The 13,356-nt window shown below is 41.3% G+C and overlaps 1 protein-coding gene across 7 annotated transcripts in view; it reads right to left on the bottom strand.

Annotated features, from left to right (window-relative positions):
• The window catches only part of brsk2 (BR serine/threonine kinase 2), a 69,751-nt gene that overhangs the window by 41,086 nt on the left and 15,309 nt on the right, over window positions 1-13,356 (bottom strand). The window lies entirely within an intron of this gene.

Below are 13,356 nucleotides of genomic sequence, written 5' to 3'. Positions count from 1 at the left end.
ATATGGAGGTGGTAGTAACGAGGTTTTATAAATACATTACAGGTATTGGACCTGTTATCCAAAATGCTTGGGACCTGGGGTATTACGGATAAGGACTCTTTATGTAATTTGAATCTCCGTACCTTAAGTCTGTTAATTAATTAAACATTAAGTAAACAGCCAATAAGTTTTTCCGCCAATAAGGATTCAATATATCTAAGTTGGGCGCTGTTTTCTGTTTTAAAAATTAGAATTAATTGATTAAAAAGGAGTCTATGAGAGATCGCCTTCCTGTAATCTGAAGCTTTCTGAATAACGGGTTTGCTGATAACAGCTCCTGTATTATAGTTATTAACCTTAGCTTTAACAGAGAATATACATCACTGACACCTGTCCCTGCCCCAGTGGTGCTTACAGTCGAAGATATATATATATTTATATACACGTGTGTATAGATCATATTCAGCTGCCCCTAGGAATAAGTTAACTTGCAAAGCCACTAATTGGTGTAATTTCTGGTAATGAAGACTCAGGAGATAATGGAGGTTGAGGCTAGGGAAGGTGAAGTAAGATATTTGTGTTTGGGGGGTCCCATCCCCGCGTCTCATGCTCTTTGAAGTTAGTCACAAGAGGAGGGACATGAAGTGCCCCTGGGATAGGAGCATGTGAAAAGTAGGGCACTGAAACCAGAAGGGGGAATTGGGAAAGGAAGATGTGTCTGCGGAGAAAGTGTGGGAGGAACTGGAAAGGGGGTCACATAAAGGAAGACTGAGCACTGCAGGGAGGTGGTGAATGCGGTAAAATTTGTCTACCGATAAGAATAAATTGTATTTTAATGCAAGGGCCCAAAAATAGGATCTGATGCAATGATAAGTGTAGGAGGAAAGAATGTGTGCCGAAAGGGGAAGAAAAGATAGGGAGAAATAGACCAAGTGCTGAATTATTAACTAATAGGAAGGGAAGAGAAGGGAGTGTATGCAGGGTCAGATGAGAGATTAGGCTGCACTGACGGATTCTGTGCATATTAAAGCATGGGTGCCATAGCAGCGGTACCCTACAGCAGCACTGGCACCAAAGGTGTTAAACACAGAATTGTGCTTTCATATTATGTGACATTGGAGAACTCAGAACTGGACATAGATGGCTTTCAGGGCAAGTAAAGAACTTCACTGATTGTTTAGACTGTCTGATCCTATAGCTCTCAAGCTATCATTAAACTACAGCTCCCAGCAGCCATCTACAGCGCTTGACTTTTACTAATGCTCATGTTCAATTCCAGTCAGGGTACTATTTGTGATGAGTCTGTATGTTCTGCTTGTATTATCTGCCACACTCCCAATCACTCAGGCAGGTTAATTGCCTCCTAATTAAACCAACCACAATGTGTGTAGAGTGTAAGCTCTGCTGGGGCAGGGGATGGGAATGATGTATAAGCACTGCGGGATATACATTAGTGCTATTTAAATGAAGGATAGACTTTACACCCCACAAAGCAGGACACAAGGCTGTGGGTACCTTATCTATCATGTAAGCGGAATATGCTCGCAGCCAAACACTGCAGAACAACTTCGTTAATTACTTTCCAGCCAAATATTCTAATTAGCAATCATTCCATCTTAGTTTCTTATACGCACAATTTAACACTAGTGCGTGCCTGTCCATATTTTGCCATGAAGACTGAGAATTAGAACTAATTATTCACATATATATTTGTAAATATAAATAGAAAGTATAAACCAATCATCAGTTTACTTTGAATAAAGGTGTTATACACAGACAGATTTAAGCTCTCAATTCAGTCCCCCCAAGGGTACACAATTGGATCAACCCAATATTGCCCACCTCAAGGCTGGCAGGTCCTTGCAAAATGCAGATCTTCACGTATTTGGCCAGTTTAGTCCTGTGGAAGAAAATGTCTGATTGGTTGCTATGCAATAGTGCATAAGTGCTCTGGAACGCCATGGTTAGTAAATGAGGCCTAAGCACCATGGTTATTAAATGAGGCCCAGTGAGTTACAACAGATGTTTGTTCGTCCAACCCACTGCCAGTGCTACAAACCTCCAGAGGGGGGCAGCTTCACGATCTGGGAACCCCTGCCTTAGCAAAACATTTTTGGGGCTAGGAGGTTTAATTCCTGAATAGAGGGTTATTTTGGTTTTCTTTTGGTTTTCAAAGTGACCCTGTGTAATGCAGCAGACTCTATGAGTGGTTCTTAGAAACAGCCCAATCATAATGTTCTACAACGCAAGGATGCCCCTATAGTAGGACATTAGGATTAGGGAATGATTTGTATGACTACACAAACTGTAAAGCTTCACATAATCCAATAATGTCATATGCAGAGTTAAAAACCAACAAGCCTGGGGACAGGCTGCTATTTGTGGCAAAATGATCAATATGAAAATATACACAATAACCAACTCCTAAATACAGTATTTCAAACACAATGTAGATTCATTGCACACACACAGAGTAAAGCAGCTTGACACCTTATATAATAGATTTGTAATTCTATTTCTAATTAACCTATAAAAATGGACATGAAAACATCCCACAACAACATCTCTTTATTTGACTTTCTGATAGATTTTTCCAATTGAAAAGACATACGAAAGAACATGCAAGAAATCCTTGGCCAGGAAGGAGCCGTGAGAGGATAAACTGGTTGGTACAAAGGAATTGCAGCATATTCCAGTGTCAGAGGGATATCCAGTGATGAAATGCTGACGCAGCCCAGATACTGCAGAGGGTTCCGTACAAAAGGAGCTCAAGAGAGTAGAAGTGGGGGGAGGAGAGGAAAAGTGGAGATGAAAAGACACTCTGGGTGGAGAGGACAAGAAAGAATAGATGGATGGCAATGGGAAAGCAAAATAAAGGCTGAAGAATAAATACAAGGAAAAAATGGATTATGAAAGAGTAGGATTGTAGAAAAGCACAAGGACAAACAGAATGACGCTGGTACCCCAGGACTTATTTACTAAAGATTCATACTGTTCTTCAATACCAGTGCCAGATATAATCCCCCAAACTCTGATATAAATGATATTTTGCCTAGTAGCATTGGATAACATACAAGTGGCCCTCTGTTTTGCTTATGGGATCTCCAGTTGTGCTGGGCCAAACCAACATTGATTTAAAAAGGGCTGCACAGGCAAAGCTCCATTTACAATATCTATGGAAATAGCCATTGCGCTATTCAGTTGGCTTGCATCTTAACTGCCCACATAAAGACATGCAGGCCTTTGCCATTAAGTACCTGCTAATAATATACCCTTAGTGGTTTCCTACCTCCAGTGAAACCGAGGTTCTTGGACATACGTTCTGTTTCTCAACAAAATAGAGAAAACAGGTTCTCTTTACACATGTTGCTTCCCCATTAATCACCACTGGTTAAGTGACCAATATGTGAACAAAAGCTCCCTATGGTGCAAGAGTCAGTGCCAGCTGAGGCTCTTCCCTGACAATGTGAGAGCTCCACGTGGTTATTGGGCTTTAGCCAAGAGATCATTGGCTTGCGCAAAGGTTTGCAAGCTGCACATCACTACGGCCTGCTGATCATTGGTAACTGCCTGCCCGGCTAATCTTTTATTGCCCTAATTGTAAGGAAAAGGGTATGCTTTGGCTTGCATCCTATTGGTGAGAGCTATGATCACAGTGCCCTATCTTGATTCAACTGACACCAATAACATAGCAAAGTGGCCAAAAAGACCTTTCTGTTGATACCTCTGAACCCATGTAAGTCCCTGCAGATATGCCTGTACGAATTCACTTAGAGTTGAATAAAATATTAAAATTTTCAAAAGATGAATCTGCCTATCCCCTGATCTTTAGTCAAAGCATGAAAAAGCACCTTTTGCCTAAAGGTATTAATATGATAATCTGTCTGGGCAGATAATGTGTTGGTCTATCTCCTTCCCAGTCAAGCAAAAAAGTGTAAGAGTTAGGTTAAGGGTTGGAGAACTACATAGAAAATGTAGCCCCAGGCAATTCAGAGTTGACCAGGGCCTCCAACTCAACAGGGATGTTGAGCCTATGGCCACACAGTTTGTTAAAGGGGTGGTTCACCTTCTGGTTAACTTTTAGTATATTATAAAATAGCCTCTTCTTAGCAAGTTTTCAATTGGTCGTCATATTTCCTTTTTCCCCTTCTGCCTCTTTCCAGCTTTCAAATGGGGGTCACTGACTCCAGCAGCCAAAAAACTATTGCTCTGTGAGGCTACAACTTTAATTTTGTTGTTCCTTTTTAATACTTTTATTTTTATATGGGCCTTCCTCTATTCATATTCCTGTCTCTCTTTCAAACCACTGCCTGATTGCTAGGTCAAATTTGACCCTGGCAACAGGATAGCTGCTCAAATTCCAAACTGGAGAGCTGCTGTACAAAAAGCTAAATAATTAAAAAAACACAAATAATAGAAAATAAAGACCAATTGCAAATTGTCTCTCCGCATCATACTAAAAGTTAATTTAATGGTGAAAAGCCCCTTTAAGTTACAAGTCCCAGTTAGGAATTTAAGAAATTGTAGGAGTTGACCATGCTGGTAAAGGGAGAATTATGAGGACCAATAGTACCAAGAGTCTTAATACCAACAGATACGAAGCAATAGATTTAGGAAGCCTCTGCATAAAATCACCTTTATAATATCTTTAGGATCTTGTCTTGCAGAGTGCCACTGCTGCCCCAGGGTGTAGGCTATATCATGGTTATGTGGAGCAGATATGGGAATGGGTAGGACAAGCAATACTTGCACAAGCTATTGAAGGCACTAAGGATAGCTGCCCCAAAAGCTCCTGGGAGTAGAAATATGAGCTCCAAGGTACAGGAAGAGGCAATTTCACAGAGAGCTTGGGATGAAGGATGAAAGGGTGTGGTTAGAGGTAATACCATTGCAGTAATGATAACAATTTGCTATAGTAGCAGTTGATGTTGGAAGCATGGGCTTAAGGGGAGTGGTTACAGGCTCAGTTAATGGAGAGTCAATATTGGAGAAGCTAATGGGTTATAGGGACTATTTATTATGGAACTAACTATAGGACCTGGCAATAGAAAAGAATGAAGAAGCAGAGTGTTGTCATTGCTGCTGTGAACTGCAATTCTCACAGCCAGCTGTAGCTCAGTCACTGAAATATATATAGAGATGTAAACATAAAGCTTCTAAATGTTTCAGAAGTGATTTAGTCATAATGGTATCCCTGCCCAAGTGCCCTATACTATGAAAGCAGCGCAGCGTGATGCCACGGGCCGCCGGCAGACAGAGGTCAGTGATCTAAAGAAGCACTTGTAAGACTCCAGGCTGCTCACTGAGTGAGGGAACTTGGCATCGTCCCCTTCTAATACAGAATATCAGAGACTGCACATAAAAAAGCAGCTAATTGCTAGATGAGGTGCAATTTGTGATTATAAGGCTAATTGTGGGGTGTGGTTACTGGAAGGAGAGGGGAGGTCTGTAAGCAAAAGGGGATAGTTATTCAGTGGCACTTAGATGCCTCTACCAGAATAGTGCCCTTATGTACGTATGGGGGTTTATTATTCAGAAACCCCATTATCCGGAAAGCTTCGTAACACAGGAATTCCATTACCACCAGAATCCTCTTTTAACAAGAAATTCCTCATATTTTACAGATTTGCTTTATCACTGTGATCATAACACTTGGAATTAAGTTACAATAATTTGTGTTGATTCCAAACCCATTCAGGAGACCTCTTTATCCAGAAATCCCAGGTCACAAACATTCCGGATAACAGATCCCATACCTGTTATTTATTTCAGCACCATGGACAGCACTGCACAATCCTATTTATTACATCCTATAGGCTCTGTGCCTTTCCCTCCTCCTGCACTGTCAGCGCATCCCACCCCGGCACCATTCCTTCTCTCCCTTCAGACTCCCAGCAGCCCCCACCTCCTCTCTGCTTTCCCCTAGAGCTCCTGCTGACTCAGTTTAGGCTCCAGGCTACTGGATGTTATGACAGTGGATAGTTCTGAAGCCAGCGACAGATGTATCTGAGGACACATTAGGGCAGGTTGTGAGCCAAGGCTGAGCGTAAGCTCTTCAGGTTAGGTAAAAATGATCAAATTTATACATCAGCTCTGAATAACCAGCACTGAATCCACAATGAGACAGAATAGCTGAGGCATAAAACACCAGATCAATCATTCTGAGTGCTGATTTACATCTGATACAGAACAACATATGTAGGATTTACAAAGCAATCAGTCAGGCAGCACATTATTCAACAAAAACACAAAAGATGGTTTATTAACTGCTTGTGCTTCCCAGACGTCTCTTCATCATAGAGGAAGGGTGATTTTGTTAATGGGAACATGTAGGAATATTAAATTAAGTGAGGTACATAGTGTTTATTGTACTTTCCAATTATATAGAGCACATTGTATCTGCAGTGACATTGGATCTCCTAATCTGATCTAAGGACCCAGCAGGGTCTATGAGACATAACTTGCAAAATTTCTTCCAAAAAATATTTCAGAAAGCAATCCATTGATCAATTACGCTTGAATATTGACGTTAAATTTAGAAAAAAAAAATCTTTTGTTGGGGTCATAGAGATAGTGAAGCCAATAGGAGTGTAAACAAAACATACCCATTTAGACAAAAGGTACCGCACTCTCGAGTGTTTTTAAAATTTAATGCAAGAGATTCATTGTGTGATAAGTGTTTTGGTTTCCAGTAAGACCTTTTCCAACAACGAAAAATATTGATCACACATGCAGAAAATTGTCCCTTATGGGAGCAGCCAGGCCAAGTAGTGAAATGAGACACTCATTTGTGAACAGTGGAAACCTAAGCTGCTTTTTCCTCTTGCAAGATTCAGGTATCAATGGGGAAACACTCAGCTGCCGGCTACAGACCTTCGCTGCAGATGAATGACAAGCTTGCGTGTATTCTATCTATCTGAGTCTGGGGGGTAAGGTTCCAGCCCCCAACGCACCCAGGCCAAGACGCAACCAGTAATCCAGATTGCATTGGGGGTCTTAGTTGCCTTCTTGTGGCCCTGTTTGTACAACAAAGGACCCCAGACAAATCCCAATGGACAAAGGGTGATGAAATGCCAACAAGAATGCACAAGACATCTAGCTAGGATGCATCTGTAAAAAAGTATAGAAATTGTCCCATTCTGAGATGATGGCATTACCAAGGTTACCAAGGTAAAGTGTCATCCTCCTGTTCATCTAATACCACATCCACATATTATCAGTTACATTGTTCTGTGCTCTTGACTGTACATCACATGTTCCTGTACAGTCCCCACAATTTCCCCATAGTCAGTCGTGCATAAAACCACTTTCATTAAAGGTACTTGTGTGAAAATGCACACCTTGCACTTCTGTTAATTTCCACTTGGCATCATTCAGTCCTTTTCTTCCATTCTCAATCAAGCCCTGGTCAGGAGGTGGCGATAGCTCCAGGGTTCCCTTTGCATCCAGCATCAAAAGGCACAACACGCATATGCCTGAAGAACTGGGAGCAGACATTACTCGTATGCCACACACCAGTGTGGCCAATGGCCATGCAGACTTCTGTGTAATTGAGTCTGCAGTTGTGGTCATTTTGGCGAATTGAGTAAAATTATGGTGGGCACGGTGCAATACCGCCAAGCACACCACCCCATGTGAACACAATGATGCTGGAATTCTGGAAAAAATGCTGCAATGTAGGGGAAAAAAATATGCCAGCTGCCCGTTGCTTACTGCACTTGCGGGCATACACGTGCCCTCATATCCGTGTTGCCCAATCTGTGAACCTTCAGCTGTTCTTTGTACAAAGGTGTGAGGGGCTGGTGGGAACAGAAGTTCATAAATTGCTGAAGGCATCTGTATAAATAGTTTTATCCCACGATCCATCAATAATAAATACATTTGTCCAAGCAACAGCAGTAGAAAGATAATAGGGGGGCTATGTTTACAAACATCATGGAATTCAGTCTAGGGAAATCAACAAGGAAGGATATGGACAGTACCAGAATTTTCTTAAAAATAAAAAAACACATGAAGGAACATACAAAAATGCTTAAAGCCAAAGTCTACATCTAAGCCACAACCAACTCCTCAATGCTGATCCCTAATAGACCTGCCCCAGAGACCCACCTCCAAACTACTGGTTCAGCTTGTCCTATTGTTATGCCACTGTGATTGGGCAAAACTGCCATCCTGGTCAGATATTAACCCTTTCATAAGACATCCTGGGGCTTATTGCAAATTGCATTAATATTGGCAACTGCAGGTATTACAATTCCAACACACCACAATCTCCAAAATGGTAGGCAATATACAGAATATATATAGAATATATATAGAACCATACTGCTTTCCTGCAACTGTAACCCTTTGTAACCCTTTTTTGTACCTGGGGGTTGGCTATGATAAGCATGTGAGGCAAAGGTGCTAAATGTGTTAAGGACCACAGCTATAAACAGAAATCATCTGCAACAGTTACCTGGTGGTGTCAAAATATTACGCATTCCATTGGTCATAATCATTGTCACATATGGCAGTCACGTCAGGTGAATATGCAAAAGCTTTGAAACTATCTTCAAAGGTCTAAAAGATGTCGAGCCTTATAAGGCATTTTAAATGTACGCCTAGATATAAAGCTAGGGATGGAGCCTGTGGTGAAGCCCACCGTGCTGAAGCTTCCTGGAATGTCAGTATTGACACCATGGGGACTTGACTGCTGCCCACTGTGGCTGAACACTATACTACTATGTATGTTGCTCCTTACAATGAGAACAACCTTCCAGACACATGTAACTGATTAAAGATGCATGAATACACATCATGGCATGAAAGAAAAACTTCATTAGCAGCCGAAGACTGAACAAAATGTGAAGGCACCTAAATCCAAAGCCTTAATGTAATGGACATCTCAGAGAGTTCCTAGACTTATGTATGTGACAATAGATTGACTAATAATGTTACCCCTGACCAATGAACCATACTTACATCCTTCCTCTTCTATACACAGATGGTTGTGTGTAGGGGCAGGATGCAAAAATGAAATGGTAAATGCTTGGTATAGCCTACGAGAATAAAAACAGCAGGTGAATCCAAGAAAGTGACAGGACTATACTGAGCATGAACTAAGATGTTCATTAATATTCTCCATTCTTTTCCGTGGCACCATCTGCCTTCATTTGCCATGTTTTGACAGTATGCAAGAGTGAGTCACTGGGAATATATCTATTTATATGATGAGGTTTAGGAGAGGAACCATTCTAATGGGAATGCCACCCAGAACATGGTGATGGAGATCATTTTACTGACATACATATACGTTACATTAATATATCTGTATTACTATTAACAGCAGGCTGCAAATGATCCCTTTAACTACCTAACGATCATGCAGCCGCTATTTACTATGACCCTGAATTGGTCAAAATAAATCACAGAAAAGGTTGCAGGAACCATATAAAGAGTGCCAATTACATATAATTTTAGGTGAATCAGACAGCAGAGCAGTATTTTCTATATAGGCACGTGAGAGGTTGTGCCTAGGGTGACAGCTTCATGAAATCTACCTGGGGGGGATAGGGGTACCCCTCTCTCAGTGTATGTACAGACTGTATGTAGCAGTGTGGGGGTTGGTCTGAGATCCAGTGCTTAGGGCAGCACTATACCAAAACACAGCCCTTTCACCCAGTGGTTAAATGTTACTAGTTAGATTTATGTCTCTGGTAGATAGGGTTACTACCTCACCCCTTTAATATTGGCCACATATTACATCCAAATCCTTCATGGCTAGTTAACCAAGATGCATGCAGCATGGCTGCACATAAATCAGTTCAGTCTGCAGAATGCATCTAAATGAATTGCTAATTAGCCATGCAAGGATGTGGATTTAATATGTGGCCAGTATTAAAGGGGTGAGGTGGCAACCCTAAATGCAGAGTTTAGTTGCAGCTTCTTGAAGCTGACTAAGTATATGTTTTATAGTTTACCCACAGGGGCTAGTAATATATCATGTCCCATAAAAAATAATGAATCCTACTTTAAGCCTTAACCCTTCTAGTCATAAACCTAAGAGAAATGTACACAGAGTATTATGGGCCATTGTGCTACCACATATTTCCACCACTGCTGCCTATGCAAAATATGCCAAATTTTAAATTTTCTGGGACAAAAATTCATAAAATCTAATAAATGAGGATGAAAAAGAAATAGCTAAAATGATAAATCAGCATAGATACAAAAGAGTAAACAGTAGGGGTACAAGAATTACCTTCAGTGATAAAGCAGGCACAATGTTAAAACACACAAAGAGATGGACAGGAGGGAATAATGGGCTGAAAGGAAGCCAATATTGTTTTAAATTGCCTTTTCCTATTTCTTCTCTTGAATTAAACAGTCCAATATAATTTTTGTGCTATTGTTAATTCAAATTTTGGTGAAACAATTACTTTGTTAAGCAGTAAATGAATGCAAAATGGAAACAGAATATATTTTAGCAATAGCCCCGGGGCAAAAAGGGAAAGATTAATACAAGCATACAAAGAAAGAAGGGATGGGAGCACAGAGAGTATAAAGACAAGATGAGAGTGAAAGGGACGGGATGATGAAGTTTGATAAAGCCCCATCTGCCTTGCCACTCCATCCTATACAAAGACCTTCCCCCTGTAATCTCCCCAGCACAGCTTAGCCCTGATCTGCTCACTATCCATCTGCTTTGTGATTTCTGAGGATTGTAAATGATCTGGGGAAAAGGGACACGGGTCACTGAGGCATCTTGTCAGCTAGGCATTACCCATGAGACCGTCCCTGTTTATCTGCCCTGTTTTTAAAGGACCAAACTGTGCCAATCCCAGCAATTCCCATTAGAAACACACAATACAGTGTGGGGAACAACATACATTGAACCAATCTTTAAAGCAAAACATCTTTTTAGCAAAAACATCCCAATAATATATCGCAACTGACTATTAACCTATATTAAGTCACATAGTCCCAAAATTTTAGGCTAAGGTGGATTAAAGGTGGCCATACATGTTACAATTATGATCTTTCCTGCGGCCATTGGTTGCAGGAAATATCGCTTGCACCCTCCACTAATGCTCAGAGCTGAATCATCAGATTCCGATTCTACCCCTATCTGACGATTCAGCCTTAAACGCTTACCGTTGCTCGGGTGTCTTCAACAGCGGGTGATCAAAATTTTTTGTCCCGCTCAACATAAATATATATATCCAAGGCTTTTGCAATATTGGTCGCCTCGTCAATCCACTATATACGCACTAAATATTGTGCAAAACCTCAAATTAGAATTCATATAAAACTAAAGCTACTTTAGTGTCAACAGTCGCAGTTACATGTGATTCAAAACAGGAGGAGGGACCTTTAATGAATGGCATTGATTTCCACAACACCTGTGTCCTTTTTCAACAGTGGTTGCGGCTATAAATGACACCCTCAGCTTTCCTTCCAGGTTGCCCTCTGCCTATAACCCAGTATCATGTGCTGCTGTAAGGGGTGCTGAACAATGTGCACATTGGGAATGATTTAAAAATCCAGCCTTATGATCAAAGGAAAAAGAGAGTGGGTGCAGGGCAGATCTGTTCATACCTCATACCATAGGGGGAAAGCAGTAAGGACAGGGCTCCGTAGCACGGTGCACCCACCAGTGCGTCTCAGTAAGTACCTGTCTGTTACCCCCACCCACCTGCATGAATACAGTGCTGCTGAATGCAAGTGTATAGGAATGGAGTGCGCAGAGACCTGTGGCTATTTAGCAAAAAAAAGATACAAAATACACCAGTTTGTCCCCATTTTTTGGATTTTGCTCCCAGCCCTATACTTGCTCTTTACAGATGAGACACAGAAATAGACAGATATCACTATGTGCAGTTGAATAATGGCCAGAATAAGAAGCAGCAGCTTGATGTTTAAGGGTGAAGACACACAGAGCTATTAGTGACTCTGACTGATCGCGGCGACAAAAAGGTGGCACTTGCACTGTATATTGCGCTCATCACCGCTCAGTCTAAATTGTGCACTTCTGCCTTTACTAATCAGAACCATGGCCAGCGTCAAAAGGCGCAGCCCACTTGCGCCTAAAGAATTGTTACTTGATCGACAAACACTGGAAATTACGGCAGGTGAACTTCCGCACGATTGCATTCAATTTGCAACAAAATGCACCACAGTTGTGGTAATTTTGCCAAATTGGAGGCCACCGCGGAGAGCGCAGCACAGCTGTACCATGAGCATTGCCCCTTTTCGACCTTAATGATGGAATACTGGGGAAACGTTGCACTCTGTAAAAACCGGCTAGTAAAATAAACATGGAGCTTGTGCTCAAAATTGCTCTTTGCTCACTGCACTTGCAGATGTATATGAGCGCTAGTCTTCATATATAATGGGCTTTAATTACTATGATTTATGACTTTGTGTGTATGTATAAACAGAAGAGGAGATTGCTTAGGCTACAGAGAGAAACCTGCACATCATTTGGAAGCAAGGAGTTAATCCTGCTTTGAATGTGCCTGACCTCCACCGGTCTCCGTAATCCTAGTGCACAGAGCGAGCACCGAGACTGCAGATAGAGTCTCTATATATAACTCTGCAGCACTGAGCTGTGAAAGAGACCACATCATGGTAATGGTAGTGTGGATACTATCGTGTGTGGGTGTGTATGGTACAGAGACAGTGACAGGAGAAGTCACGGACAGCGTCATTATTGAGTTGGGTCCAGATGAGAGGCTGCAAATAGCTGCAGCTGTAGGAAAGAAGAGTGGAAAAGATAAAAAAATATTAAAAAAAAATAATATATATATATATACAAATATACACTGTATGTATAAATAGAGGGAGAGTATCTTGGAGTCTATTACGAGTGCGAAATAAATTCTACACACAATCCATATGCTGTCAGATTAAGATACAAATCTCTGTAATCCTGGGATAAAAAATACAAGTATTAAATAAAGCGCAGCTCACTTAATCTGTGCTTGACACCTCCCAGCTTCCCATTATTGCAGTATTTAAGAATTTACTTAATTTTACATAAATACTTCGATGAAAATCACTCAGCCATTGATTGGTCACAATGAACTGACAATTAAATCTCGCAGTGTGTAAGATGGTCCATGCAAGTCCTCAACTGAGACGCACTCCCTGCTAGTTAATTCCATTAAGCTAAACAGGGGAAATTGCTTGGCTTTCTACAAGCAAAATAGCAGTAAAGGTTTTATATGTAATACAGAGAAGGTTGGACTGGGCTGGCGGAACACCGGAAAAAAACCCAGTGGACCCCAGCAACCCAGACCTGCTCCTTGCCAAAAATTATTGACACCCCCGACCTCCCTCTGATCGGTAAAGACAGTATAAAGTATGTGAGGGGGGCAGAGCGTTGCAGTGTCA

The sequence above is a fragment of the Xenopus tropicalis genome, chromosome 4 (assembly GCF_000004195.4).
Source record: "Xenopus tropicalis strain Nigerian chromosome 4, UCB_Xtro_10.0, whole genome shotgun sequence".
Lineage (NCBI taxonomy): Eukaryota > Metazoa > Chordata > Amphibia > Anura > Pipidae > Xenopus > Xenopus tropicalis.
Note: the sequence above shows the minus strand (reverse complement) of the source record. Positions and strands in the feature narration are given on the sequence as shown.